The following is a 2,654-nucleotide window of genomic DNA, read 5'->3' on the forward strand; positions in this document are numbered from 1 at the left end:
GGGAGCCGTGGGGGAGTTCAGCAGAGCTGGGAGCGGCCGAGCCAGGCAGAGCCGGACCTGTGTGGGGTGGGGGCAGAGCAGGTCGGCCCACCTGCAGCTCTGGGTCTGGCCCCGAGGTTGCTGGGACGCCCACCAGACCTCTGCCCTGTGCAGGTTGCTGTGCTGGCGAGGCAACTTCCGGGCCTCAGGGAAAACCCAGGCCTGTCTGGGCCCAGACACGAGCTGGGAGGGGGCCTTGGGGCCAGGGCACCAGGGGAGGCGGGAGCCCCCCGAGACAAGGGCTCCCGGACCCCAGCCTGTCAACAGAGCTGGGAGCGGCCGATCCAGGCAGAGCCGGACCTGTGTGGGGTGGGGGCAGAGCAGGTCGGGCCCACCTGCAGCTCTGGGTCTGGCCCCGAGGTTGCTGGGACGCCCACCAGATCTCTGCCCTGTGCAGGTCTCTGTGCTGGCGAGGCAACTTCCGGGCCTCGGGGAAAACCCAGGCCTGTCTGGGCCCGGAGCCGGGACAGGGAGGGGGCCTTGGGGCCAGGGCACCAGGGGAGGCGGGAGCCCCCCGAGACAAGGGCTCCCGGACCCCAGCCTGGGGCTCAGGCCTGGGGCTGGGGCAGGACCCCCAGGAGGTGCTAGCAGCCTGGGGCTCAGGCCTGGGTTTGGGGCTGGACTCCCAGGAGGTCCTGGCAGCCAGGGGCTTGGGCCTGGGGCTGGGGCAGGACCCCCATGAGGTGCTGGCAGCCTGGGTCTCAGGCCTGGGGCTGGAGCAGGACCCCTAGGAGTTGCTGGTAGCCAGGGGCTCTATCTCAGAGCAGGACACCAGCCAGCACTGCCTGACAGTGATGGGCGCTGCCAGGAGTCCCAGAGTGGAGGGAGGGCCTGGTGGGGCTGCCTGCGGGGCTGGGGGTTGGGGGGCAAGTTTATCCCGTGGGTCAGTGAGCAGCAGCAGCTGGCAGGCTGGGTGGACAGAGAGGACGAAAGGCCTGAGAGTGACTGAGCCCAGGCACAGGGAGCCTGGGAAGGTCATGCCACAGGGTCAGGGTGGGTCCCCTTCCCTCCTCAGGCGTCAGCGGGAACCTTGTGGAGCGAAAGGCCCCTCGGCAGTGTCGGGTGCTTATGGACGATGGAGCATTCTGGGAAGAGCAGGGGAGCCTGGCCCTCCCTAGATTCTCCTGTTTTCAGAATAATGAGCCCGTTTCCCAGTGTCTTGGTGGTTTGGTGTGGCTCCCTGCACATGCCCACAGTGCCCCTCAGCCTCAGCCACCAGCCTCCCCAGGCCTGTCACCCCAATGGGCAGCCCTCCAGGCCTGTCACCCCCACGGGCAGCCCCTGGCCCTCCTCCAGGGCCGCTCCTCTTGGTACCTCCCAGCGTTGGCAGGGGCACCGGCCTGGTCGGCATCCATGACACCAGTGGTGGAGCCGGCCCAGCCACGCTCAGCAGCCTCCTCCCACCCCCCCACCCCCCAGCGCCCTCACTGGTCACTCGTGTGTGCCCCCACGGGACCCAGAGCTCTGGGGCGAAGGAGTCTCACTGTCACTCCCCAACTGCCCAGGCTGGTCCCAGGCCACGTCCTGGCTGCCAAGGGCACCCTGAGCCCTGGCTCCTCATGGCCCAGCCACAGGGTTCCTATTCTCCTTTGTGGGGGACCCTCAGGGCTCCGTCAGGGAGGCTTGGTGCTAAGCCAGCACCATGGGGGCTGGGGCTTCACTGTCGGGGTCTCTGGGCTCACAGGGCCCAATCCTGCCCCCCCATACCACCCCCCCAGGCAGGTGCGAGGGGGCTCCTCTCAGTTTCTCCCCAAGTGACTCATTCAGGGCAAGCATGGCCCCAGAGGGCACATGCAAATGGCTGTTTGTTCCACAGAAAACGAAAAACTTCTTTCTCACCCACAGAGGCTGTTCCAGAAATAGCTCAGCTAGTTCCCCACCTGCAGCCCCCGGGTAGGCCTCCTCCCTGCGCCCCTCCCCCACCATGGCCAGGCCACCGGCCTCAGGGCTCAGCGACCTCCCCCCGCATCCCCGCAGGGCAGAGCCCCCAGCCCACCAGGCCCGTCAGTGACCGGGCGACCACCTGACATGGTGATTTCAGTGAACTGAACGGCTCCTAGCTGGTTTCCATCCCTGTGACCCAGGCCCACGCGCAGCTGGCGGGCGTCCAGGGGGCAGAGGACAGGGCTGCTGGGACCACCAGGAACCCTGCCTGTCCCATCCGCAGGCCGCCGGGCTCAGCAAGGGGCTGTCCCAAGGTCTCCCGCGATGGGCACGGTGGGCCCAGGCGGTGGTCAGAGAGCCTGAGCCCTGTCACCTGTCGCCTCCGGGACCCGGCCTGGTCTGTCCTCGCCCTCACCCTGCCCCAGCCCTGGCCCTGGACACACACATCCCCACCTAAGCCTCTGGTTCCCTCTCCCGACCCTCTCCTCCTCTCCGTCTCTTGCCTTCTCGGCTCTCCCTGTCTCTGTCTCTCTCTCCCTGGAACTCTCTATCTCTATGTCTCTTTGTCTCTGTCTCTCTCTGTGTCTTCCTCTCTGTCTCTTCATTTATCTCTCTGTCTCTATGTAACTCTCTGTGTCTCTGTCTCTCCCTCTGTCTGTCTCTCCCTCTGTCTCTCTCTGTGTGTCTGTCTGTCTCTCCTTTTCTGTCTCTCCCTCTGTCTGTCTCTCCCT

The sequence above is a fragment of the Myotis davidii genome, unplaced genomic scaffold (assembly GCF_000327345.1).
Source record: "Myotis davidii unplaced genomic scaffold, ASM32734v1 scaffold333, whole genome shotgun sequence".
In the NCBI taxonomy this organism is placed as follows: domain Eukaryota; kingdom Metazoa; phylum Chordata; class Mammalia; order Chiroptera; family Vespertilionidae; genus Myotis; species Myotis davidii.